Genomic DNA, 27889 nt, shown 5'->3' on the forward strand with positions numbered 1-27889 from the left:
CCTAGGCTCAGTGGTTTAGACCACAGCGCCACATGGGCTATTAGCTGCAAAGAACATGATAAAGGGGAAAATATGCTTCTTGCTCTGGGAACATCATGATCAGGGGACAGGTTGGGTCCCAAAGGGCTCCTTTATTTTCTTCCACATGGCTGCCATCATTGGCATGGGTTCAAATCCAGGCACTATAATCCCTCATACTGGGCTGAGTGATCTCCACAAAAAGAGTGTGCTAGGCAAAGAGACAAACTGCACCTCCACGTCTGTGCAAGCAACAGGTCCTAATGACGGGCGTTTTGCTAGTTCTTGTGAAACTAGAACTAGCATTATGGTATAATAACTCAGTCTCTGGTGTATGTGCACACAATTCAGGATAGACCAAAAATGAGAACAATCGTCATACAAAATCAAACGGAAAGGAGGGACCTGTGCCACTTGCAAGATGGGAAACAATTACTGCATCATAACATTAAAGTCTATTGTTTTATTGTCTCTTAAATGCTATAGTCATTTGTCTAACATTATCCAAGCCTTATTGTAGCACTCATCTTTGATGAGGGACTTCTCTCTTCTTTTCAAATGTGTAATTCTCTAATATGTTCCCCTCCCCCAGCCCTTCTTGCTGTCTGTTAAATTTGTAAATCAGAAGGAGGAAAGAGGGATTAAATTGCTGAGGTGTACAAAAACAGAGGAAGAAAAATGTATTTTTCACATGACAGAAACTGGCTTCAAGGCCCGTTGAAATGACTGGTAGCTGCACCAATGGCCCATTCATTTCAGCGGTTTGGGTTTGTGCAGGAGAACTTATTGGAGGATTGTGCCCTCATTAATCCATGCTTTTGTGTCCATGCAGCAGGGCAGGACCTTCTCTGGAATAATGAGATGGTATTCTTCTTTCATCTGCAACAGAAAAGGATGGCATTTGGAGTTTAACTGCATCAGCAGAAGTTTGAACCGAACACTGAATTCCTGCTGGAGAAGCACACTCTATTTCTGGATGTAATCACATTGAGTTTAGGGGGAAATAATAATAATAATAATAATAATAATAATAATAATAATAATAATTTGTATACCGCTCTATATCCATAGATCTTAGGGTGGTTCACAACATAAAATTACAGTATAAAAACAAAATACGTACATAATAAGAACAAAAACAAGTCAATAATTCCCCCTTCCACAACACATTTAAAAGGGCACCAGATGTCAATCAGCCAAAGGCTAAGTTTATTAAAAGAAATACAGTGGTACCTTGGGTTAAGAACTTAATTCGTTCTGGAGGTCCGTTCTTAACCTGAATCTGTTCTTAACCTGAGGTACCACTTTAGCTAATGGGGCCTCCCGCTGCCACTGCACGATTTCTGTTCTCATCCTGAAGTAAAGTTCTTAACCCAAGGTACTATTTCCGGGTTAGCGGAGTTTGTAACCTGAAGCCTCTGTAACCCGAGGTACCACTATACATGCTTGATAGAACAGATCCTAGTTCTAACTACATTGGAGAGACAAAGTTCTGTGCTCTCAGCAACAGACATACAAACATGTCCCCAAGGTAAGGATGAAGGAGGAGCAGGAAATGAGGTCAGCAAGAGTATAAATCTTACCTTAGGGAAGGTTAGCACAGGTAACATCAGAAAGGGCAGTCTGGGAAACTTGGAGGTTCCTCTCTCTATCTACTCTTTCCCATTGCAAGTAGAGTTGCGTCCCAACACTTCCATAAGAAACAGGGGAAGGAGGATATTTATTTATTAGTTAGTTAGACTTATACCCCACCTTTCTTATAAGATGGAGCTTAAGGAAGTTTATGAAAAACAGAAACAGGTATGTGTGACATACCCACATGCCCCACCATAGCAAAATATCCTGTTAGAATATGCCCCATCTTAGAGGAAAAGCCAACACAAAAATGGGTAACTCAAAGGCAACACAATATATAAAAATGTATGAAATATCAGCTGAACGATAACAGCACCACTCTGGAATTCCAAAAAGACAGAGATGAAATCCAATACATGACAGAGATGAAAATCCAATACCAAACCGAAACAGTGAACTTCAAAAGTCATGTTGGAAAATGTCAATACGAAAGATGCCCAAAGGAGAATATAATCTACTTCAGCGATTGTGGCCGGCTCTTTGGGCTTTCACCCTCTTCCTTCTCCCACACCATTGCCCTGTGGCCTTTCCTGGCCATTCCCACTTGGGACATGGGTGACACTGTTGTGTTCATTTCTTTTTTCTCTCTCTTCCTTCTTTTATTTTCCTTCTACCCGACTGTTCTGCTCCTTTGATGTTCTCTTTTGTTGTGTGTGTACATGTGTGTGGCTGGATGGATAAAGGACTCAACTAGAGACAATGTGCATTTTTTTTCTCTAAAGCAGGGGGTCAATTTTGGAGTAGGACAAAATTGTTGTGGCAATACTGGAAGGGAAGAGTGTGGGATCAAGGAAGATTTTTTTTTTTTTAAATAATACAATGAAACTGTTTAAAGCAACTTTTATGGATCAATACATTTGCATTAAAATTAAAATTTAATTCTGAGGGACTTTCTCTTTGCCACATCTGGTGGTCCTGTGGAGAACCTAGCTGACTTCTGAAATGGAGCAAAGATCTAGGTGGGCAAAATGGTCTAGCCTACACTTCCTCTCCTGTCTGCAAGAGCCTGATCAGCAACCTGTTTTGTTGTTGTCGTTTGAGAGCTTGAAGCAATGCAATAGCAAGGATGGTTGATGGAACATCAATGGAGAAAGACTAGCGATGAATCTACAGGCTGGACTTCAGCAGTCCTGAAGAAGACAAGATAAGATGTACCGAAAAATCTTTAATTAAATCCTGAAAAAGCTTTAATTAAAGTTTGTCCTAGTATGAACTGATTCTTTCTGTTTCTGCTAGTTGGTATGCCTCCCACTTTTGATTTTTGTTTAGCGGTTTTTTAAAAAAGATAGTGAATTATCATTCTGTGTGGGTGGAAAGGTGGGCTAAACACATTACAAATAATCATTTAATATTATTTAACTGTTCCTTCTTCACCTTCTATTCCTACAGCTCAACCATGCCACCCTGCTGCCTTTTGGGAGGTTCATAGACCTAAGCCAACACAAACAACTGTACACACTGAGGAATGCTGTTTTTCCAGAGTTTCCAAACGCTTGGGGAGGAGTTGTGTAGACATCCATGCAACTGTATGTGCAGGGGTCTTTTCAGACAGTGCAATGAATGTATACTGCCAATGTGATGGCTCCCTCCATTCATAGTAAAGGTAAAGGTAAAGGGACCCCTGACTGTTAGGCCCAGTTGTGAATGACTCTGGGGTTGCGGCGCTCATCTCACTTTATTGGCCAAGGGAGCCAGCGTACAGCTTCCGGGTCATGTGGCCAGCATGACTAAGCCGCTTCTGGCGAACCAGAGCAGCGCACGGAAATGCCATTTACCTTCCCACCAGAGTGGTACCTATTTATCTACTTGCACTTTGACGTGCTTTTGAACTGCTAGGTTGGCAGGAGCGGGGACCGAGCAACGGGAGCTCACCCCGTCACGGGGATTCGAACCGCCGACCTTCTGATCAGCAAGTCCTAGGCTCTGTGGTTTAACCCACAGCGCCACCCGCGTCCCTCCGGGACACAGACTGCCAATGTGATGGCTCCCTGCATTCATAGTATATTCAGTAAAAATGTCCGGAAAGGACTTAGCCTTGCCTGTTGGCCCCCACGTAGCTGAGAGGCCAGCCTCTTCACCCAACCCCAGTTGAGTTGGCAAAGCTAGGATTGCTGTTTCTCTTTGACAATCTGAGGGATGGTACATGGATGTTTTGCTTTTATTTATATAGGGGTCTCACATATAAAGTACAAAGCAGCTGCTTTGCTTTATTTATTTTTCAAAAGAATCACAGTGACCGAAACTAGCCAAAAAGGGTTGAATGACGGAAATGTAACAGCTGCAACCTCACCACCTTAGGAGCAAAAGGTTTATTAAGGTTTCTGCAGCACGGACAGGAAAATACAAATGGCAAGCCAAGGTGGTTAAGCTGGGAGGGGAGAAACAAGCCTTTATGTTTAAAAGACCTCCGTTTTGTCTTTCTTGTATGAAAAATGAAGAACTAGAAAAAGATTCTTCTTTCCTTCTTTTTGAAATGGCAGGCTCTTTTTCTCCTGTGGACTTGCCCCCCCCCCTTTTGCAGACTGTGCTGGAGTGCATGATGGAGTGCTGTCAAACCAAACAACTATCTGTCTTGTCTGTTCAGTGCTTTTTCCTGTCTCTAATATTGAACCTGCCAGTGATCCTGAACGCACAACATATCAAAGACACTGCTTTTTATTTTTTTAGAGCTCATCTTCCTCCAAGGGATAGGAAGCTCTGAGCAGTCTGTACAGGGTCACTTTCACCCGGAGGTGAGGAAGCTTGGGAGATCTATTGCATGGAAATCTGTTTACATGAGGCTAAGCCTGGTCCCCTGTGATGCTGAAGACTCTCCTCCAGACTGCCAGGCGAAAGAAGCTTTTGCCAAACCAGGAGAGAGAGAGCGGGGGGTGGGGAGAGACAGTTCTTTCCTTTTCCTTTCACATTATGAATGTGGCCACAGAGAGGTTAGGCTGGCCTCAACCAGAGCCAGGGCTTTTTCGGCTGTGGCTCCGATCTGGTGGAACGCTCTGCCACAAGAGATTAGGGCCCTGCGGGACTTGACATCTTTCCGCAGGGCCTGCAAGACAGAGCTGTTCCGCCAAGCGTTTGGCCATGGCATAGCCTGACTCCCTCCTTTGGCAATCTTCACAGAACTCTAGCCCAATGGTTGCCATCAATTTGATTTGAAGTAATTTTTTAATGAAATGATTGTATTATTTTATTGTTGTTAGCCTCCCTGAGCCCGGCCTCAGCTGGGGAGGGCGGGATATAAATAAAAAATTATGATGATGATGAATGTGGGCACAAAAAGGCAACGTTGAGCAAATAGACCCAACTCTGTGATCTGCTCAATTACTGTCTATCATGCAGATGTGGATGGTTTGTGGGAACAGAAAGTCAAGGCAGTTATACCTGAAAAGGAGCACTGTTCAAATTCCAAAACCTGCCCACTATTAGAACTAGAAAAGCATGGACCAAGACATCAGATTATCCATGACAGGAAGTGGAATGAGGGCGGAGGAAGGCATATGGCCTGTGGGGACAACTTTGCTGAATTGACCAGCCATTATGAGTGACAGGTGGATTGATAAAAGGAAGCTACTGCAGGCCTGGACTAGAAGCATTGCAAGTGGCTTGTTCTATAAAACTTCTTGGAAGCCAAATGTTCCTTCTGTGCATTTGAAGCAAATGATATTTCCTAATCCACTTCGAGTGTGCTTTGTCCTGAAAGGAGGCACATAAGCCTTATAAGCAAACAAAACATATTAATGGACTAGAAACTTCTGTTGATTGGTATGCAGGAAACTCTTCCAGAATACATTTTTCCTTTTGTTAAAATGAAACTGATGTGACTCAGCCTGGCTGTCTGAAACCCACTTCGTTTGTACATTTCTTGACATGGTTGTGGCAGTCTCTGCTTTGGATAGGCACGAAAACATCTGCCCATGCTTCCTGACATATGCATCATCTTGTAAGCTTTCTAGGAAACCAAACTCTGTGGGTAGAAGCCTCTCTCTCTCTCTCTCTCTCTCTCTCTCTCTCTCTCTCTCTCTCTGCAAAGGTGCTATCCTTGTGCGCAAACACTCATAACTCCAAAATCTACTGGTGGGAGGAACATGAGGGTATGTTGGGGGTGTGACTACAGCCAAGGTCAGGCTGGATTCTAATATAGTGGTACCTCAGGTTAAGTACTTAATTTGTTCCGGAGGTCCGTACTTAACCTGAAACTGTTCTTAACCTGAAGCACCACTTTAGCAAATGGGGCCTCCTGCTGCTGCCGCTGCGCCGCCAGAGCACAATTTCTGTTCTCATCCTGAAGCAAAGTTCTTAACCTGAACCGCTATTTCTGGGTTAGCGGAGTCTGTAACCTGAAGCGTATGTAACCTGAAGCGTATGTAACATGAGGTACCACTGTACGTACCTCAAAAAGTCATGCTATGTTTTAGAAACCAAGATGGGCTATTCGGTGAGCTCTTGGGGGTAGTGGCGGAGCTTCATGCTCTGGCACCGGGGGGGGGGCGGAGAGCAGGCGGTGGCGGGGCTGGCGCACATCCTGGGGGCGGGGTGCCCAGCACGGGCAGGGGGGCAGCCGCGATGGCACCCTGGGGATTGCACTGCCAGGGGCGGTGCGCTCCCCCCTCACTCCTCTTCCTCCACCAGTGCTTGGGGGCAGTGTAAAAGGTGTGATTCCATCCGCTGTGCTATAATACAGTTGCCATTCATTTTATCGAGGCCTGACAAGTAACTCTCTGATGCACTGTGGTCTCCATTTCTGCTAGGGAAGGAACTGGCCTTGCACTGACTGTTGCCTTATTATATAAAAGATATATATATGAGAGAAACTACTTCAGTTCCCAAGAAAACATCCCACTTAACAGGGAATCCATAATGCTAAACATGTTTGTTTAAAGAATTACATTACTGCTACATATTATAAGTGAGCGGCTTGAGTCACACATTGCAATTAGCAGATTGGTCATAAGTAATCTATCGAGCACGTTGGAATGCCAACAATTGATCGCTTACTGGTATTTCCTTTAATCATTAGTTTGTATTGAGTACCGTAAATAGAATTTTAACATCATAAAGAAGGCCAAAATTTACCCCTCTCTATGTACTGCAGTAATATGTGGCAGTAACAAATATCCATGTAATCAACTGCTTTCAGTTCCAAAAATGGAAGCACACAAATGTTTTCCTGAAATGCAGGCAGACTCAGTGAGGTGAACTGCTTGCTAATCAGCTACAAAGAAGCATTTTATTTACTTTTTTTAAACTTCCACCATTCTTCCTAGGGAACTCCAGATCGAGAATATCCAATGGTTTTTTTTGCATTTAGTCTTCACGGCATTCCTGGGAGGTAGGTTAGACAGTGACTTACCAAAGGCCATTGGGTAATTTCATGGCTGAACAAGGAAGTAACTCCCCAGTCCAACCAAGAACGGATAACTCTTTAGACCAGTGGACATTCTTACGGCACACTTAATATTGCAAATCCAGGTTCTTTTTTTATGGATCATCTTGAGAGATGTCACCAGAACTACGTACTTCTGTATTATCACCCACTCTAAACATTTAGGATGGAATGAAGAAACAAATAAAATGAAATAAATATTGGAAGAATTTATGTTAGGCTGGCTTCTTGCTTAGGTGTTGTTTGTTTTATTTATTTATTTATTTATTTATTTATTTATTTATTTATTATTAAAGTTTTCTTGGTTGACAAAGGTATGCACAATGTCTATTTTTTCTATGGAAAAGTTACATTTTCCACAGGTCAGTTTCATTTGTTGAGACATTAGGGTTACATTAGGAAGAAAAGGGGGGAAGAGGTGGAGGGGGGAAAGGCAAGTGGGGTTGGGGTTGGGAGGCGATGTGTCTAATTTGCTTAATGTATGTGTGGGGTTTTGTGTCAGCGTTGTTTGTGCGGGTTCTCTTTGCTATTGGCTTGTGTTCCTTTGGTGGTGAGAGAGGTTGGGGTTGGCCTAGGGTGTGGTTGTTTGTTTGTGATTGGCTGTGTTGAACTTTATTTTCATGTGTGAGTGGTGTGTGTGTGTGTGTGTTTGAATCAGGTTAGCCATATTGATTCGTATGTTGTTGGTGGATTTTTGTTGTTGTCTTGTTGGGCTGTGTGTGTGATAAAGGGGAGCCATACCGGGGTGAAGGCCTCTTCTTCTATTTATCCATGTGTCTGTTTCAGTTTATTGGTTATTTTTTCTAGTAAAGCTGTTTCCCATACTATTTGGTACCATTGGTCCATGCCTACTCCTGACAGGCCTCTCCAGTGTCTGGCTATGATGTTTCTGGTTGCTGAGAGGAGGTGGGTTATGAGTTCTTTGTGTTGTTCTAGAATGTTGGCACTGAGTTGAAAGCAATTTCTCTCCCCCACATGTGGTTTTGGCAATGTCAAAAGCTCTCTCCTTTTCTTAGGAACTTTTTGGCATGCCTTGCAAAAATGGTTCCCCAAACACCAGAATTGCCCTCGCTTGCCACCACTCTCAATAATCTTCACTTGCTGTCTGTAGCATCATCACACACATAGTATTAAAACACAATCTCCAATTGTGTGGAACTATCACATGTGACTAATCCAAGAAGCAAAAAGGAGCGTCAGCCAAAGGAAAAACCAGTTGCAGCAGTAGTAGCTTGTGAAAACAACAGCACTGAACAGGATTGAAAATAAAGGTGAGCATTCTCACATTCTAGATAGTTTGGGGAGAAAGTGCTAGTGTTGACCCCAAAATTAAAAATGGCAAATAGTCAGTGCCGCGCTAGTAGTTATATACCTTTAATTATATCCATCTAAGTACTGACCTCAATAAAATATCAGGGAGATCTTTCTCCTTAGTTGAAATTCACTTAAAAATTGCCCAAGCCCTAATCTTTCACTCTGGATCTCTGCTTTTCTTTCATATAGGATCCAACTCTTGACTGATGTGTCTGGGCAATTATCTGAAAATAGTGATGAATGTTACTGCGAGAGTGTGCAAATGACTGTTTGGAGAGTTTAAGCTTGGATCTATATTAAAGGTCAGTTATCAAAGGAAAAAGGAGGCAAGAATGGATTATTTGCTGCTTGCAGTGAGTAGAATTTTAATGTCACTAATGTTGGTTATTAAGCGTAAATACACAAAGGTTTAAGGAAATCAAAGGATGAATGCAGTCCAGGCTTCTGGCAGCGTCCCCAAGGAGTGCTTGTGCTCAGGGAAGAGCTAAAAATACAAAATGAAGCTTTTTAAGGCAATTGGGTTTTAAAATATACCCTCTTTGTGAATGGCCCAATTCATTTTGCAAAGCATTCTCCTAGGGTTCAGAGACCCCTGGCGCACAGGAAGCCAGGCCAAATCTATCCTCCCGGGTTCCTAAGAATCAAGAGCTCGACAGGTTTTATGTTTAAAGAAAACCACTTATAAGTCAATTAGCTTTTAAAAAGACTTTGGAACACCCTTGTGAGCTTGACCAATGATTCAGAAGATAAAAGACAAAGCAAGCCTCTCAGCAGAGTTCAGTTCTTCTGTTTCAAATTTCTGATGTGTAAACTTAAAGAGAAAGAGAGAAATTGTTTATAAAGCAAAGCATTCATTGTCCAGTAGCCAATGATACTGGGTGACTCTTGTATTAACAAATGTAACACATTACAATTGCAGACTCTGGAATCCTCAAAAGACAAAACCAAAGTCAATGTCTCGATATGCTTTTATATACTGAGTGGACAACTAGCAGAAAATTCCAGTTTTAAAAGAGAGAAAGAATCACCAGTTTGTCTGAAAATTAGGTCTCACTGCAGCGGTTAACCAGTATCAAGGCCACACCACTTCAGACTGCAGATGGGGAAAGTGGTCAAAAAATGCATAACCTATCATGAAAACTAGGTATTGTGGAAACGAGTTTTAGCCTTGTCTTCTCCCTGACTTGCTAGTTTCCTATGTGCAGGGAGGGCTTGACTGGAGGAATAATCAATTATCTGATTCTGCCCCCCCCCCGCTACAGTTTGAACTGGTACATGCCAGACAGAGGTTTACCAACTCTGTCAAAATGAAGCCATTTCTGCTCATTACCAGGTGAGTTTCCTTTATAGAAAGGTACTGTGATAATATGGGACGCGGGTGTCACTGAGGGTTAAACCACAGAGCCTAGTAATAATAATAATAATAATAATAATAATAATAATAATAAAAAAAATAAAAATAAAATTTATTTATATCCCGCCCTCCCCAGCCAAAGGCGGGCTCAGAGTGACTAACATCAAATGTATAATACATTAACATAAAATCAGACAATCAATTAAAATACATCCTCAAATCAGATCAGGATCAGAATAAAATCCAATCGGATGGCAACCCACAGATTAGGGTTGGGGACCTTAAATGCTCACCAGGCCCAACTGTTTGTGCTGAACTTATATGGGCCTGTGAGAAAAATTGGGAGGCCACTTTCATGCAAGGACTTGCCGATTGGAAGGTCGACGGTTCGAATCCCCGCGACGGGGTGAGCTCCCGATGCTCAGTCCCTCCTCCTGCCAACCTAGCAGTTTGAAAGCACGTCAAAGTGCAAGTAGATAAATACCGGTAGGTACTGCTCTGGCGGGAAGGTAAACGGCGTTTCCGTGTGCTGCTCTGGTTCGCCAGAAGCGGCTTAGTCATACTGGCCACATGACCCGGAAGCTGTACGCCGGCTCCCTCGGCCAATAAAGCAAGATGAGCGCCGCAAACCCAGAGTCAGCCACGACTGGACCTAATGGTCAGGGGTCCCTTTACCTTTACCTTGTTGCTAAACAATGAAGTCCCATACCTCCATCTATGGCTGCAATGCTTTCACTATTCTCTGGTTCTTTGTTTAGGGCAGGGTATTTCAACCAGAGGTCCATTGATTCTTGAGTTCCGTATTCCCCCAGAGGTTCTGTGAAATGTTACAAACTCTTACCTTAAGCACTTCGCTTTCTTCTCTTGCCAGTTCCCCCACCTCTGAGAGTCAGAGTGCCCACAATTAACATGTCGTCTCATGGCATAGTTGGTCAAAGTAACCATGTTGGGAACTCTCAGAATAGTGTTGCTTCAAAGAGGTCAATAACAGATTTCCTCATCTTTCCGGAGTTGTCCTCCCATCCACATCCTCTTAGGGGGGTAAAAAAGGCTTTTAAATTTTGAGCTTGTGAAGCCATCTATTGCATGTAATTTCACACTTTCAAATCAAGAATTAAACACGTACAACCCCACCCAGCCCTTTCGGTATACAACACACCCAGAACTGTAACTTGAGAGATATGGCAATCTCATCAACAAACAGACAGTTTGCTTAATCTGAAATAAAGCACATATGAATGTACTGTTTTTAACACTTGATTGGGAGCCGCCCAGAGTGGCTGGGGAAACTCAGCCAGATGGGCGGGGTATAAATAATTAATCTATTATTATTATTATTATTATTATTATTATTATATAAAGATGTATTAATATAACAAGGTGTTCCTCTCAAGCCAAGCCAAACCTTAACAGAATATTAAAAATAAATCACAAAAATAAATATTTCACGATATACAGGACCGGCTCTTCCATTAGGTAAGTAGGGATCCCTGCCTCAGGTGGCAGATCAAAAGGGTTGTAGACAAGTGATCCTGACACATTTGCTGCTGCCTTTAGCCACTTGCAGGGCTGTTCACCACCATTTTGCTAGCTTACGTTTCAAGTTGCTGCCTCCTTCCTTACTCAGGCTCAGCTGCTGCTGCCTAAACCCCTTGGAATCCATTTTCACTGCATTTCCACGACACTTTCCAAACTTGCAAAAGTCTGTTGTTATTAAGTGGTTTTGTTGTGCTAGAGCGACGGGGCACTTTAATCTGCTTCAGTTAGGTAAAGGTAAAGGGACCCCTGACCATTAGGTCCAGTCGTGACCGACTCTGGGGTTGCGGCGCTCATCTCGCTTTATTGGCCGAGGGAGCTGGCATACAGCTTCCGGGTCATGTGGCCAGCATGACTAAGCCGCTTCTGGCGAACCAGAGCAGCACACGGAAACGCCGTTTACCTTCCCGCCGGAAGGTACTTGCACTTTGACGTGCTTTCAAACTGCTAGGTTGGCAGGAGCAGGAGTGAGAGTGAGGTTGCAGAGGGACAAGCAAGGGAGGGAAGGGCGAAGAGGGGCAGCAGGGGCACCTGAGCTGACCTCAGGTCCCACCATACCTTGTTCTGAACATGAAAACAAATAAACAGCACTTGGAACAGGAATCTTGAACTTAAAATCTGAAAACTATGATGTAGAGGCATGGAAGACAACATATCCTCCAACATTTCTCTGATAAAAACAGGGACTTTCCATTCCATAAGGATAATTTTACTATTTATACCTCACCCGTCTGACTGGGTTGCCCCAGCCACTCTGGGTAGCTTCCAATATATATAAAACACAATAGAACATTAAACATTTTTTAAAAAAAACTTCCCTATACAAGACTGCCTTCAGTTGGCAGATAACACCATATACCCTCCAACATTTTCCCAATGAAAATAGGGACATTCTACCAAACCCTCCAATGAAAATAGGGACTTACTAAGGAAAAGTGGGACATTCTGGGATCAAATCGGAAACTGGGACAGCTTGTAGACATTAGGGATGTCCCTGGAAAATAGGGACACTTGGAGGGTCTGAGACAAGCTGCTCCTTAAAAAGCAGCTCTAGCTGCAAGGACTTTCCTATTGGAGGTCACCTGCCACAGATTATTTCATACAGATGGTGAACTTGCCAAGTGGTTAAGGCAGAAAAGACTTAGCACTCAATAACATAGGAAAAAGGATATATTGTTTTGCCTGCAGCACATAATTTGCTGAGAGAGAAATTCCTCTTCATACTATAACCTGCATTACATAAGATCTGTTCCATTACAGAAAACAATCACATTTCCTTCCTTTGGTCATTTAATTATTACAATATTTATTCTGCCCACCCTCCAAGCTGCTCAGGGTTGTTTATGAGGTGTTTCCTGCCCTCCTGTCCCCTTACAGTTTCATAATGTGTCCTCAAAATAACTGTGAGGTGAATTTGGCTGAGGGAAACTGACTGGGCCAAAGTCACCTCAGCTGAGCTTCATGGCTGAGAAGATACTTGAATCTCTGGGTCTCTGTAGGTCTAGTGCAGCTTTCTATTGACTTGAATTAACCACACTGACTTCCATGTCAACCATTTTATTGGTGTACAAAAGAAACAAAGCTTTCATTTGCTATTCTCTGCTCTTTTGTTTCCTCTCTTTGGATCCCACAAACAAGGAAATATAGCTATCCATTTCACATGTTTTTGCAGAAAGGCATCTTGAACTCATCAAGGAAGCAGCAGCAAATAACGACTCTTTAAGGTGTGGAATCTGTATAAAGCCCATGTTTTTGTCATACTCACTTTTTAAAGAAGTATGCTTATGTTTTAAGGTGTGCGCCAAAAACATAATGCATGAAGCGACTCACAGTCTCTTGCTCTGTTTTCACCAAGAAAGAGGGGCGGACAATCGTTACTGCTTCTCTATAGCTATTTCTTTCAGCTGTATTGAAAACTGCATTAAAAAACTACCGTATTTTTTGCACCATAACACTCACTTTTTTCCTCCTAGAAAGTAAGGGGAAATGTCTGTGCATGTTATGGAGGGAATGCCTACGGGTGGCGGGGGGGATCTGCTGCAGTCGTGAGCAGAGGATCCATGGTTCCCCTTCCTTCCCTCCTCTGTGGCTCACTTTGAAACGGCAAAGCGGGAGAAGAGCTGGGAGAAGAGCCGCTGAGTGGGGAGGAGAGGGGGACAGAGAGCCTGCTTCTTTAAAGGAGCAAAGTGGGAGAGGAGAGGAGCCTTCTCCTCTTATACCCCTCTCCTGCATTATTAGCAGCATCCTTCTCCACCCACCCCACGCATGTTCCTTCTCCCCTTAAAACCCTCTTCTGCATTATTAGCAGCATCCTTCTCCACACACCCCACGCGTGCTCCTTGTCCCTTGAGTGCTTTTCCTTCCCTCCCCACTTAAAACGTGGTTACAAAGCATGGATCCACATGGGTCCTCAGGATTTTTGCACTGGGTCACCCCAAATTCACCATCAGATCACATAGCATGTCCATGGCTACAGCTTGCACCAAAAAAATCACGCACCCACTGTTGCCTGGGGCTGCAGTGGTGCAAAACGTGGTTACAAAGCATGGATCCACATGGATCCTCAGGATTTTTGCATTGGGCTACTCCAAACTCACTGTCAGATCACATGTCTGTGGCCACAGCATGAACTACAAAAATCATACATCCACTGTTTCGTTTAGAATATTTTTTTTCTTGTTTTCCTCCTCTAAAAACTACGTGCGTGTTATGGTCGGATGCGTGTTATAGAGTGAAAAATACGGTAGTTAAAATGAAGCCTAAGATGTCGAGGTGATTTTTTCCTTGCTCTCGTTTTTAGCAGTGATTTCAATGACTGTGATTAAAACCAGAGAGACTGAGTGTGGTTCTGGTCCTTTGCATGCAAATTTTCTTCATGTGAACAACAACCAATATTTATCTCCAGTCTTTTCATTTCCGACGAAAAAGGGGGTAGGCATTATAATGAAAATATTCAAACAGTCTTAACTACAGTGTCATTAGCATGGGCTAATTACCAGCGCCTTGTGATTTACGTGGTTTTGGATTCATCGAAAGCATTTGGAGCTGTTTCCCCCCTTTGTTAAAAAAACTTTAAACAATGGAGGGCATAAGAGAGGCTGAGAGAATCATGAATGCTGTGGAGAAAATGAGTAGAGATCCCCCCCCCACATCCATTTCTCATTTAATAATAGAAAGGGGTCCTCTAGTGAAATTGATTGGGAGAAGGATCAGCACAGATAAAAAGAAGTACTATTCGACACAATGCAAGGATATACAATGATGTTTTCCACTGCCACAATGGCAGTTGAGTTCTCTCCCCTCTGCTCACAGTGTTCAGGCACAGTTACTTGTACTGCGATGACATCCTGTCCCATGTTTCCTTGCCTTTGCTCCTCATCGATGGCTGTCACCAGAGAACTGCTCAGTGCGATGACATCACAATACTGGGAAGAATATGCAAATGTTGCAATGGGGTGGGGAGGGTGGGGAACAACCTGACATGCAAGTATAACATCCAGTGGCATTTGTAAGTAGCTTGGAGAACAGGCCTAACCGTAGGTAACAGCCATCATAGCAAAATGAAAATCTCTCTATATGAATATATCTCTGAACATCAGCAGGTCAGGGGCAAATAGCAAGAGATGGACAAGGGACTTGTCAGATCATTGGTCCATCTATGGTCCACATGGACTGGTAGAGGCTCTCCAGGGATTCAGGCAGGAATCCCCCCCCCCCCACTTTATTAAGGATTGGATCTGGGATCTTCTGCATGCAAAACATTTGCTCTAGCACTGAGCTATGGGCTTATTCCAACATCTTCAGATATCCTCCTCATAAGCTCCTGAACACTGAGTGCGAGAACTGACCTGTGGTTTGAGTCCGTCTGATAGGTTTTCAAACGTTTATGTCGTTTTCACTGTGTGTATTTATTTAATTGTTGTTAACCGCTTTGATACTTTTTAATGAAATTGTAGTATGTGAGTCCTTTCCCCCCCAGCAAATCCATAAATTGGGGCTGTTCTCATACTGCAATGCTCTTATATATATTACTGTTATTGACCCAGTGGTTTCCAGTGGCACTGTGGGCATTCCCACAACCTCCAGCCTCTGGGGAGAAAGGACTCTACTCTTTTTAAAGTGGGCTTCTGATACTTTTTACTGAAATGCAAAAAGTAAGTAGGCAGAAAATATACTTTGCTTGCAAGCCTCCTTCATCGTAGTTCGGCTGTCACTTTTGCATTGATTTATGATAATAATTCTTGCCACACATGGAATTTTTTTTTAATAAAAAAAACACAACCGTTTATTTTGCTGTCTAAATAATAAGGCAATTTGTTACAGCTAATTACTCAAATGCTTCCTTAATCTCAATTAAAAGATAGAGGGCTGATTCCCCACAGCCCCCGCAATGCTACTACCTTTCTAAAGCCGTATGCTCCCCAAAAATCTTTTTTTAATGTGTTCCAAATTACATATTCATTAAGGAATGTGCGGCCTATGGAAAACTGAACTGCTAAATACATAGCTGCAATCTTAAACAATGATTTATTGTGACATGGGATGTGGGACATTTCCACAGCTTTTGTGATTGCCGTGATGAAGCTGTAAAGCAAATAGCATGAAATGAAGCAAGGCCTCACAATTTAATCAGCTCGTAAACAGATCTACCGCATCAAGCAAATGACATTATTATCCATCTGAAGTAAATCTTGCTAATCTCAGGAGATAAAATCAACATCATTAATGGTCACATGTCATATTCATCAACACTAAACCATCCCTTTTGACAGATTAATCCTAACTACAGCTCCCACGATGTATGGTAATCGAGCCTGGAGCCTGCAATTCATTCCGCGGCAAGGCTAACCAGTACTCTTAGCGCAGCTATTACAAATAATTTTTTTATTGATTTACATATTTTAAAATGCATTTAAGGTGAGGCGCCATTAAAAATCCTGTCACTATTGCAGATTTCTCCCCCGCCCTGTGTACAGTCTGCGTTCACAGAAAAAGGGAAGCGAAACGCACTTTTGGGCACAGCCCAGCACAAACCCCATTGAAAGGAACACAAGCCGTGCTACAACAGCTCTTGCATGGTTCCTATTCATTTCAGTGTAGCTTTTAAAACATCTCAGTTATTAGAAGTTACGTCTCCATCCTGCCCCTCCTCCAAGGAGATCAGGGCAGTATACAAGGTTCTCGCCACCTCTTCATTGTATTCACACAACAACCCTGTGAGGTAGTTTAGACTGAAAGCTTGTGAGTGGCCCAGTGTCAACCAGTGAGCTTCTTTGCTGAGTGGGGATTAAACTGGCATGATCAATCTGCTCCTAGTCCAAAGCTTTGGAGGTTTTTAAGCAGAGGTTGGGTGGCCAACCTGTCATGGATGCTTTAGCTGAGATTCCTCCATTTCAGGGGGTTGGACTTTATGACCCACGGGGGCCTCTTCCTTCTCTATGATTCTAAGATTCTATATGGGTTGGGGAGCCTTCCGGACAACCCCCCCGTGATGTTGCTGGACTACAACTCCCATCATTCTAAAATCATTGGCTAGGCTGACTGGGGATGATGGCAGTTGGAGGCCAACCATAACTGGAGGGGCACAGGCTCTAACCACTATGCCGTATTTTTTGCTCTATAAGACTCACTTTTCCCCTCCTAAAAAGTAAGGGGAAATGTGTGTGCATCTTATGGAGCAAATGCAGGCTGCGCAGCTATCCCAGAACCCAGAACAGCAAGAGGGATCGCTGTGCAGCTATCCCTCTTGTTCTGGCTTCTGAGATTCAGAATATTTTTTTTCTTGTTTTCCTCCTCCAAAAACTAGGTGCATCTTATGGTCTGGTGCGTCTTATAGAGCGAAAAATACGGTACTTTGCTGTCTTCTGCAGAATAACTTTCTGCTTGACTGTGCTCCCACTGTCTTTTGCTTATCATGCTGATGAGCTGGAGGGTAGTTAAAGGAAGTATTTGGCACACAATATCCTATTTGCAGATTTAGGGTGCTTCCAGACCAGACAACCTGTTTATTGGCCATTTGTCCTGATTTGTGTGCAGGGAGATTAGATGACATTGGCTACTTAATGAGCACTTGTTCTGATTTACTTGCGGGAAGTGAGGGAGATGTTGCACCAAACCAAGTGTTATCCCAGTGCATTTACCCATGACTTTCCTCATAGCAAAAACTCAGATCTTTTGAGGATGTGGGCTTGTTCTGCAGGAGGGCCTCCCAGTCAACTTTAACTGCACAGCCAGAATTTGCTGGCATGTGATCGAATCTCCCCCCCAAAATAGCAACAGTCTGGAAGCACCTTTAGATTGCAACCCTACATGCACTTATCTGGAAGTAAGCCTTATTGAAGCCAACAGGAATTTCTTCTGTATAGACACATGCAGGATTGTACTGTTAGTTATTCTGAGGCGGGGGAGTCAACCCACTCAATGTGTTGAGTGCTGAGCTATAGAGTTAGACTATAGTTCCATCTAGCCCAGTTTTGTCCACTTTGACTAACAGTGTGGCTCTCTAAGGCCAAAAGCAGAGAGATCTTTCCCAACTCCAGTATCTGAGTGGCTGCCTAATGGGCCTGGAGATACAATGATCGCAAACCAGAGCATTTGAAGTAGCTGACACAAAACAGCCCAGTGATCAGCATGCCACTGAAGCATATTTTCAGGAAAACGTAGATTTTCAGCCACTTGGCAAAGAGCCACCTCCCTGCCTTAGTTTCCCCTGATGAAAATGACCATAGGATTGTTAAGAGGCTAGGCTAAACAAATTCTTGTAGAACTACAATCTTGTACAAAATGAGCAACAAGAGCTGCATAGTCCTTCTGCAGCTTTGCTCTTCTCCTGGCAGTCTACAACATTTCTGTCTCTGTTGACCAACCAGGACTTCCAAAGTTGAATGCAGAGGAGCAACAGACTCTCTGGCAGCCTTGGGGAATACGTTTTCCATGAAGGCTCGAAGGTTGCCATATTCCTGGGCTTACTGCTCACTGCACAAAGAAGTGGACAAGGGAATAAGCAAGGTGGATATGCACCCTATAGCCAAGGGACGAGTACAGTTACTGCCTGAGCACATGAAAGAATGATCAAGCTCAGAAATAGACAAACGCTGCATTGCTTCAGGCAGTTGATCAACAATGGGTAGCCAAGCAAGAGACAGTAGGCTCACCACGGACTGGCAATTACTTAAAATTAATCTGTGAATCCTCTTTCTAGAGTCTGGGCTGGAACACACACAACTATCTTCCTGGGGAGGCCACTGAAAATGACAGCCTTCAATTATTTGATATACCTTTCTACCAGTTGGTTCTCAGGGCAGAAAGAGAAAGAGCAAAGGAAACATGTGCTTACATTGTGACTTGTTTCCATTATGCATTGTGCTAAGCAGAATGCCCTTTTGCCTGCCCTTAAAGGTGGCTATCAGCAGGGCTGCAAAATTGGAACTGCAACCCACAAACTACAGAAGCCTCAGCAAAAAAAGGCTTGACTGCTGATAAGGTGGGGGGTGACAAGATGAGTGTGCTGATGCAGGAAAAGGCTCTCAATTCACCAGACAAATCCCCTAAATGCTGACCTTGTTTGCATGGCCTGGTACCGCGTAACATCTTTATAGATCTGGTTGAGTAGTCAGAAGAAACTCTGTAGTTCTAACAAATACGTATCACTTGTTGGTGCACACAAATCACTAGATTGGTTCAGGTTGTGATGATTTGATCCTGGTGGTTTCTTCAAGCCCCCCCCCCCCATCCTGTCAAACAATCTGGGCTTGGTTGAGGACGGTTTTTCTTGCAGAATGTCATGGGCCAACAGCATCCCGCCACTGTAGTCTTCCCACCTTCAGGTCTCCCTCCATCTTTTCTTTCATAGCAAGGCTTTGCCTGTGATGTCAGCATGATGCAACAATGGCACTCATTGTGAAACGACTCTATCCTCACCTGCTGTTATGCTAAAGAGACTGGCGTATACAGTTCCTGGTTATGGATATGCTGTTTCATGATGATTTCTGCTTCTCTGGGCAGGTAGGACCAGCTTGAAGCCATTCCATTTCTACGTTCATTGGTCTGTGGTCTAGAAATATATCTGTTAAGCCAACTGCCAGGCTCTGTAACAGCATCCCACATGACCTGATGCCCTGCAGATACTTTGGACCCCACCCCCCAATTTCCCTGGCTAAATACTGGCTAAAGCCAATGGGAGATATAGTCTGAAACACCTGCAGTAGTGAGTAGAGTGCTAGACTAGGACTTGGGAGACCAGGGTTCAAATCCCCATTCAGCCATTAAACCTACAGGGAGATTACAGGATTGATGTGGGGATTAAATGTGGAGGAGAAAGAACCATGTATGCCACCATGAGCTCCTTGAAGAAAAAGGTGAGATATAGATGCAGTAAATAAAATAATACTCTAGAGTTTGCCACTTACAGCATATATGTGTTAAGGCACAGAATGCATACCAAACCCCAAGAGAGATGCTACATTAAAAGGTGTTTTCTTTAAAAAAATAATAATTCTGAAATGTGAAGTATTCTATATTACAATGAGACATGATGAGCTATAATGAGATTATGATGAGATATTGTAATTAATTAGACCCACCCTTGCCAGGTGTGAAAATAGATTGCTGGAGTGGGTCAAACCAGTTGGACAAGTTTAGCCTGGCTTTCATTAGGAGGCTTGAACTCCACATAGGATTTATTCTTTCCGGTGTGTGAAGCTATGGGCTAAGTTTTTAATTGGCCGTGCTGTTGGGGGACAAATAAAATTGCTTTGTGGGCTGGATCCAGCATGCGGCCTGCCAGTTGGCTACCCTTGTGCGAGAGGATTGTGAACTTGATTGCTGTTAAATGTAGTAGCTGCTTTGAGTGTTTACTCATATGCACAAAGCCCTAATGTAAGTGCTGCATGATTGGGATTCCGTCCCATATATATATGTCATTAAAAGCATTGATTTCTTAGAATTATGTTTATTTATTAAATTCGTACCCCACCCTTTGAGAAATAAGATCAATGGTACGAATTGTTGTAAGAATGTATTAGAGATTATATAACGAATAGAGTAATAATGGTAGGTACATTCACTATCAAAATAAAATTATACAACGGGAATTGACAGTCCAAAGTCCTTAGGATATTTTTTGTTAATTTTTGATAAGGATTTTTGTTAATAATCGCATAAAAGCTAACATAAATACAGCAGAAGTTCAAGGTTTATATATAGGTAAGAAAAGATAAAGTATATGTTTTTCTTTTCTTTTTTGTGTATATGATTGAAACTTCAATTTACTTTATGAGATGTATCATATATTTATGTAATATATTGTAAGACTATTAATAAAGGAAAAAAAGAAGAAGAAGACAACAGACTTGGCAGTGATCTAATATTCAAGGGGATGGAACTGCAAAAGTGCCACAACACTAAAGACCTGATTCCTACATTGTGCAGAATGCAGCTCCTGTTATGATGGCATCTGCAGGAGGCCCTCCCAGGCAGAATGAACCTTTTCTACAGTTTCTCCAGTCCAAGGAAGTGTACATGGTCTCCTCCATTTTGTCATCACAACAACCTGTACGGTAGGTTAGGCTGAAAGGAGGTGTGTGGTTTAAGGTCGCTTTTGAACTTCACAACTGAGTGGGGATTTGAACCTGAGTTTTCCCAGCTCTAATCACTTTATCACGCTGGGTCTGTATGTATTTGCAGAGATACCTGGCCAGTTGTCTAAGGAGAAGGATGTTTAGCCTGATCACAGCATCATCCATTGTACTAAATTTAAAGAAAAGCTGGATAAACCACATTTGTATGTTACATAGTGTGCTGTCCATACAACCACCTTCTGTGTATGTCTGTATGCATACAGATAGATTCACTCACACACAAGCCACTTTGAGACCATGGGCCAGAAAAGTGTAAATTTCTGCAGCAATAAAGCATTAGGGTGCGATAGGACTTGCACAGAGAACTTCTTTAATTAGTTGGCAGCCATAACGTATGTTGGTTCGGGTATTGCCTTGTTGCTGCACAATGAAAAACTTATTTATCAGAAAGCTGACCTTATTGGGGGCAGGGAGGGTCTATTATCTGGAACACTACATCCTCTAAACAAGCACAGAATTTCATTGGCAAGCACATTAACAAGGGCTTCTGAATGACAACGTGAATGACTGCAGCGGCCACAGTTGTGTTGCCAGTCATTGACTATGTGTGTGCAAAAAAGAGAGAGAAAAAGTCTACAACCTTTGCAGATTGCAAGTGGTCTGAGCCGAGACAAGGAAAGATAGATCGAAGTGATTTATGGAGACAGCATTTATCAACTTAGTGCAAACATTACCCTTGCTAATGTACTAATTCATTAATGGCTTATTCTTCTCTCCTGAGACTTAGTGATTTTTTATTTTATTTTTTTTTTTAAAAAAACCTTTCCTTTATAGAAACAGTAGCCATTGTTAATATCGCATCTATCATAATCTATATTTCTGTTTTGGTGGGGGAATAGGTGATACACACATGAAACAGGAGGGGGTGGGGAGAACAGACATAATGCTTCTAAGAACGAGAGCATTTGGTTAAATTCCTCCCTGCCATGATGTGCAAAGGTAGATGACTACATGGCTCATGTGAGAACCAGGCTCTGCATTTGGCAAGGGGGCATTTTCAGGGGTGGAGGCAAAGATATTTGTGTGTGTGCAACTTGCGGTAGAGGGATGGCTAGGCCGTCTTGCGCAATCACCCCTTCCAATCATGTGCTGGTTCTGGCAGAAATGATGCACAGAGTGTGAGTTTCTAGCTGTGGATTCTGGGACCAGTAGTCCTAGTCACTGGGAAGAAAATATGTTCCACCCGGACTCTGGGAGTACCAGCACATGCTTTGCCACTATTGGAGATGGAGGCCAACCATACCTGGAGGGGCGCAGGCTCTAACCACTATACATTGCTGTCTTTTGCAGGAGAACTTTCTTCTTGACTGTGCTCCCACTGTCTTTTGCCTTTTGCTTATCATGCTGATGAGCTGGAGGGTAGTTAAAGGAGGTATTTGGCACACTGTATTTCCTCCTATTTGCAGATTTAGGGTGCTTCCAGACCAGACAATCTGTTTATTGGCCATTTGTCCTGATTTGTGTGCAGGGAGATTAGATGACACTGGCTACTCAATGAGCACTTGTTCTGATCTGCTTTCAGGAAGTGCAGACGATGTTGCACTAAACCAAGTGTTATCCCTGTGCATTTACCCATCACTTTCCTTATAGGAAAAACTCAGCTCTTTTGAGGAAGTGGGCTTGTTCTGCAGGAGGACCTCCCAGTCAACTATAACTGCACTTACCTGGGAGTAAGCCTTTTTGAAGTCAACGGGAATTTCTTCTGTATAGACACATACGCACATTGGAAGGGGCTGCCTCTCCCCCCCCCCAAGTGGCACTCAGACGTTACCCTGACATAAAAGTGTGGGCAGGCTGTTTTGGGCTCATGGCTGCCGCTCCCCTGGCAGCTGTGTTCATGAAGGTCATTGCCAGCTTTTCATGTTTGCGGCACTGTTCATGCTAAGCATTCTCCATATGATCATGCACTCGCATGACTGAGTAGAGTGATTTGATACAACAGTGTGAATTAACCCTAAGGCTGTGGAGAGAGAAAAATGGGATGCTGTTGTTGTCATCTGGAAACACCATCAGATGCCATTTCTGAATTCTGTAGGGCTGAGGCCTATTTCTCATGAAGGTGATGTTCATGTGACGGTGTTGTACCACTGAAGATGGTGGCACAATTGATTCAATGCTCTCCTGCACATAGAAAGCTGGGAGAAGGATTCCATTCCATTCCATTCCATTCCACTCCACTCCACTCCACTCCACTCCACTCCTTCTATTCTATTCTATTCTATTCTATTCTATTCTATTCTATTCTAACCTTCTTCCTAACATAGTAGGGAACTGTTTGAAGCCTGAACGATGAACTTTCAGTGGTTCATAAGAGCAGAAGAATTGCCTTGGATCAGACCAAAGCCTTTCCAATCCTGCACTCTGCCAGCCATATGCCTCTTCATGCTCATATGCAAAGGATGAAGATGGTGGCCAACCCACTGGACTTTATGTATTCTGCCAACACAAGGATTTATGCTTTTGCAATGGAGCTCCCCCCCAACTCTCCACTCCCCATGTGCACCTTCCCAAAATTTAATGGGTTAATGGAAATCTCAGAATAGATAATGGGGGGGGGGGAGCAGGAGAGGGAAAAGTTCTGTTGCACAAGCAGAAATCCTTGCACTGACAGAATGTGTTACCCGATGCTACATTGGCTACAACCCATTGATTGTCTACCAGCATTGGATATTCAAAGATATCTGCTCCTGGACATAGAGGATCCAATTAACTGTTATAGTAAATGGTCATTGAAAGACACAACCTCTTTCAATTTGTTTTATTGTCCTAAGCTAATAACCATCACCAAACCACATGGTCGTGAATTCCATATGTTAATTCACAATAATTTCTTATTAGTTTTCAATTACAGTCCCATAATAGCCTCATTATAACAATACCAGTTTATAATACAATTATTAATACCAATCGTTCAAATATCAGATTATATAATTTAGATAAAGTGGCATGCTAGATTTGATGCTTTGATGCTTTTCTTTATTTCTGCATTCCAAAATATTATTAATTCCCATTGCATTCTGGTCACAATAATAATCCCTTATACAACAACTGCAATATTAATAACTTCTGTTCTTGTTGACACATTAAATGGTTTATAAAACTACAAGTGAGGAACTCAAATTATATCCTTGTTCTTCCTGTGTGGGGCAATTATTCTGTCTATGGTATTTCTTCCTGTCCTTGTGAGATATTATGTCTTTCTTTACCCCGGTTGTTGCTGTTATCTGTCATGCCTTGGGTGGAGCTCATATCCCATTGTTCCAGAATTTTTTCCATTGCTGCGTCCCGTGTTTCATTGCTTTGCAACTTTAACAACAGCTGCAAAAGTCACTCAAAATTCCATACGTTAATTCGGTGCTGTGTTGTGTACAACTTCCTGTTGTCTGTCCTGAGCCACTGGCCAATCAGCTACATTAGATGAACTCTTGCCTATTATGATGAGAGAGGAAAAGGAGAAAAACCTCCTCTTTCGACACCTTTCATATCCTCTATCATGCCTTCCTTCCTTGAACTATAAAGCAGTTTAATTCAGTTTAAAGGTGTTTCAGCTTCTTCTCATTGGGGAAGCTTCTCCAACCCCTTAATCATGTCGCCTGCCCTTTTCTGCAACTTTCCTGGCTCTTTTATATCCTTTCCAAGATGAGATGACCTGAACTATATGTCATGTACCAAATGTGGCTGCACCATAGACTTAAATGCAGCACGACGATGCTTGCTGTATCCTCAGTCCCTTTCCTAATAATTCCTATCATTAACTTTCCTCCTTTCCTTGCTCCAACACAGTGGTTTTATATGTCCAGTGAGCTGTTTACCACAACCAAAAATTTATTCTGGGGTAGTCATACCTCCCTATCTGCTCCCAGCAGGCAACATACCTCATGCAAAAGCTCTTAAACAGTAAAAGGTACAAGGGCTGAGGAACTGCAGGCTCAGGAGTGAAATGTGGCTCTCCATACATCTCTATCTGACCCTTCGGTATTTCCCAAAGCCACACCCCTCACTGGTCCTGCCTTGCAACCTTTCAGAGTATATCTGTCTGTCTAGAATGTTTCCTTGAGCTCTGATAATGGGCAACTGCACTATACATTAACGGCAGTACCATGCCACTTTAAACAATCATGGCACCCCCCAAGTAATCATGGGAAGTGAAGTTTGTTAAAAATGCTTAGAGGTGTTAGGATACCCTTTCCTCCTCACAGAGCTACAGTTCTCAGAGCTCCCTGAGAAGAGGCGTTGTCTCTGTATCTGTATCTGTATCTGTATCTGTATCTGTATCTGTATCTGTATCTGTTTCTGTTTCTGTTTCTGTATCTGTGTATCTGTATCTGTATCTGTATCTGTAATGCTGGCCCAAACCATTTAATGCAAAATGATGCCTGAGTTAGGAAGATTGTGGCCTCCTCTGCCCCTGTGGGTGGGATGGGGGTGGATTCACTGGTGCCCAATTGCAGTTACAGTAAAATCCTGGATTTCTCTCCAGATTTCTAATATTTGTAAACGACCGCCCTGAGATCTGGTGATGAAGGGTGGAAGATAAATCTAATAAAAATAACTAAATAGATAAATTCAGTATTACACCTCATTTACATGCATTCTTAACAAGAATGGCTATGCTGGATTCTGCCCCCCCCACCCCCAAAATCCAATTTCTTCCTCTAATTCAGTAGGAAATTGGTTAGAGCAATAACATTTTGTCCGAGTGGCAACTCTAATTATCAAAGCGTTGTTAGTTTTCAAAACTTTTGGGGGGTATAAGAAAAGAAAGAAAGGGCTTTCTAGCGGGTTCTTTCTCTTTTTTGGTAAAAATAGGAGGTGTCTTGATAAAGGTGCCATGGGTGCCAGCACAAGATGGCTGTCATGGGCAGCAAAAAAGAGGAGGTGCCAGTACTCTGCACACACAAAAACCACGGGGTCTTTCCCCATCAAGCCTTTTCTGGTGCATTTTAATTTAATCCTACAAGGCACACCAGGCTTGACCCCAGGAGCTCCTGCTCCTGGTAGAAAGGGCTCTACCATACACTTTTGCTCCACCGAAAGTGTCATCTCAAGCCGTTAGTTGTCGAAAAAGGGCTTCTGGCTATATTTTTATGCGGAAGGTATCTTTCACTTGAAGTAAATGCTAAGGCTCCAACGAGTGCACTCTCTCTTAATTGGTGCCACATAAAAGCTTTTTCATTTACTGTAAATTTGTTTCATGTACATAAAATGAAGTATGCCATTAACGTGGGCAAAGTACAGTACCTGGAGACTCAGCACATTTTATTTAGATTATTATGTGAATATTAAGACGTAATATTGTGTGCTCCTGTCATTCTCCCTGAAAGTTGTTTGATGATGGAGGGGGAGAAACAGAACCCAGGGTTAGGAAACAAATGAGCGGAGAATTGGCAGAACACCGGCGTGAATTTATTGGATGCGGTGAAGGAGGGAAGGAAAGAGAGAGAGAGAGAGGGAGAAATGTGTTACAGGGCTCGGTTTGTTTAAATTAGAACATGCTTTATGCAATCAACATAACCATGTTACAATTATCTATGAATGGTACTACTTCAGGCTGTGGGGGAGGGGAGAGAATCAGAATTGCACGTTTAGTGATTCCTCCACAAATCAAGATGCCCTACACATGAAAAAATAGCCAGAGCAAATAGTTCTCCTTGGTGTGCTACCGTTCTATGCCCTGGGACTGTTATTTGTTTTGCAGACCCTCCAAGTGTCCCTAGTTTCCAGGGACAGCCCCAGATTTACAGAAACCTTCCCGGTTTCTGATTTGACTCCAGAATGTCCTGCTTTTCCTTAGGATGTCCCTATTTTCATCAGAGAAATGTTGGAGGATATGGAGTTATGTGACCCCCCCCCTCAAGTCAAGGAGGTAAGTAACTATACAACCTTTAGAAGACATCCAAAGGCATAGGGAAGTTTTTAGATGTTTCATGTTTTACTACATTTTTATATATGTTGGAAGTCGCCGAAAGTGACTGGGGCAACCCAGTCAGAGGGGTGGGGTATAAATAATAAAATTATTCTGGTTATGATTATATGATGGAATAGGATGTCCCTATTTTCATGGGAGAAGTGTTGGAGGGTATGGTTTCGTTGGGGGAGCATTCAAAGATACCAGTTCTCAACATGCAGCCACAAGTAATTTTACTAATTGAACTGCTGGTTTTCAAAGTTGGCCAAAATGTGTTAAAAGCTGTGGAAGGAGACCTTTCAAATCCCCTGAAAAAGTACTCACCTGGCTGACATAATAAAGTCAAAAAAGCAGCAGGCTTATTACAAGGGACTGAAAAAGAAAATCAATGAATGCAGCGTAAGAGCATATTCTGTTCTATGAACTCACACGAGGAGAACATTCTTAGTGTCTGTCTGCTTCCCAAGTATTGAACCGTCTTCCTTCCAGACCTGATTAAGGTTGTGATTGTATAGGGTGGGATTTGTGAATGTCAGGTGCACAGAATAAGTGTACCTGATCCCTGCAATCTGTGCTAAACCCATGCCGATTGCATGCTAAAGAGTGGGATAACAGAGGCAATAAATAATAAAATAATAATAATAAATGCCATTATTTGTGTTTTGCCTTTGGCGGCCTCAAAGTTGCTGAAGAGACACTCAGATTCTCTGTGTTGCTAACTGGCAACCTTAATCATGATGCGCTTTGACATTCTTTGTGATTTGGCATTCTTTGTGAGTGCATCAATAGGCTAACCAAGGTCATTTCCTAAGCTTTATCAATTATTCCTGATTGCTTTAATCCTGTAATTGCTGCAATGGGGAATGACAGCCTGCATACTATTCCCTCTGACTTAGGTCATTTCCACACATGGGGCTTAAATTGGCTTTGTTTTAAATAAGTTCCTAAAGCAAATGCAAAGACCAACGTTGGCTGGGATGCACATTTGATTTTTCTTCCCGGTTCTCACAGCATCACATGTGACACAAAAATCAATAAGGAATGCAGATGTGTTTCTCGGTGCAATGTATGAAAAAATCCTTAGCCACACCGGAATCTCTGTAAAACAC

At 42.7% G+C, this 27889-nt stretch overlaps 2 long non-coding RNA genes across 2 annotated transcripts; one reads left to right on the forward strand and one right to left on the reverse strand.

The window, feature by feature from the left end:
* Positions 1–466: 466 nt before the first annotated feature.
* On the reverse strand, positions 467–8561 carry LOC308478271. The gene is made up of 4 exons (XR_013987006.1): positions 8431–8561; positions 6998–7183; positions 1602–1708; positions 467–897 (listed from the first exon to the last, which is right to left on the reverse strand). It is a non-coding gene; the product is annotated as an uncharacterized lncRNA (long non-coding RNA).
* On the forward strand, positions 8147–26696 carry LOC308478275. The gene is made up of 3 exons (XR_013987011.1): positions 8147–8301; positions 8534–8646; positions 26667–26696. It is a non-coding gene; the product is annotated as an uncharacterized lncRNA (long non-coding RNA).
* Positions 26697–27889: the final 1193 nt, after the last annotated feature.

Source organism: Podarcis pityusensis (assembly GCF_964106645.2).
Source record: "Podarcis pityusensis genome assembly, chromosome: 5".
Classification (NCBI taxonomy): Eukaryota; Metazoa; Chordata; class Lepidosauria; order Squamata; family Lacertidae; genus Podarcis; species Podarcis pityusensis.